Below are 1347 nucleotides of genomic sequence, written 5' to 3' on the forward strand. Positions count from 1 at the left end.
TTAAATATATATAATTTTACATACCCAGCATTGTTACATTTTTTGTTTATTTGTTTGTTGTTTAACGTCCCTTTCGAGAATTTTTCTCTCAATTGGAGACGCCACAATTTGCCGGTGGAGGGCTGCAATTCTAACCTATACTTGGCACTCTGGACCATTGAGCAGTGAGGGATCTTTTCCGTGCCAGCACCTACTGCGACATGGGACCTCAGTTTATACGGTCTCATCCGACGGATCGGCCTCTACGTCCCGCAATGGAATTCGAACCCGCAATGTAAGGATCAACTTCTTACACTGCGACTCTAAAGCAAACGCGAATCATTGTTTCGTAATACTATGGTGATTGCAAATGTGGCGTAACAGTAACAGAAAAGTAAACAAATAATATACATTTAAGTGTGAATTTTTAAACTGATAAGAAGTATTAATAACAAATAAATATCATTTGAAAAATATAAGCATACTGTTCTTAATACCAGAGGATAAGAACTATTTAATTGTCTATTACTCTATTTACTTATTATCATACAATACCCAATACACACAGCCTTCATCATCCAATGCACATGAAAATACCACTTAAGTTGTAAACAACGAATACATGAATTTATCAGCAGTTTTCTTCTACACACAAACCATTTTAGCTCACCTGAACTGAAAGCTCAAGTGAGCTTTTCTGATCACCTGTTGTCCGTCGGCAGTCCGTCTGTAAACTTTTCATATTTTCCCCTTTTTCTCAAGAACCACTGGGACAATTTTAGCCAAAGTTGGTAAAAAGTATCCATTGGGGAACGGGAATTATAATTATTTAAATAAAGGGGCAAGTCCCCCTACAAGGAAATACAATAAAGAAAAGACATCCTGGGATAGTATAAATTTGAGATTATTCAATAAAATGACCCCCGGGGGTAGGGTGGAGCCACAATAGGAAATCAAAGTTTTAGATTGAAATATATAGAAAAAATCCTCAAATATCTTCATCTCAAGAACCATTTGGCTAGAAAAGCTGAAACTTACGTTGAAGCTTCCCTATTTAGAGTGGATTCTAGATTGTTCAAACCATGACCCCACGGGGTAAGGTAGGGCAACCATAAAAAAATCAAATTTTTACATTGAAATGTATAGGAAAAATCTTTAAAAATCTTCTTCTTAAGAATCCCTTGACCAAAAAAGCTGAAACTTATGTGAAATCAATCTGAGGTAGAGTAGATTCCTAATCGTTCAAACCATGACCCCCCAGGGGTAGGGTGGGGCTACAGTAAGTATTCTGGTGAAGAACAGACGACAAACGTTATTCAGGTGAACGTTGTGGCCCATGGGCCTCTTGTTTTTTAATTGTTGTTGAAA

The sequence above is a fragment of the Saccostrea echinata genome, unplaced genomic scaffold, assembly GCF_033153115.1.
Source record: "Saccostrea echinata isolate AGI-Se365-2 ecotype Australia unplaced genomic scaffold, CSIRO_AGI_Sech_v1 ptg000012l, whole genome shotgun sequence".
Lineage (NCBI taxonomy): Eukaryota > Metazoa > Mollusca > Bivalvia > Ostreida > Ostreidae > Saccostrea > Saccostrea echinata.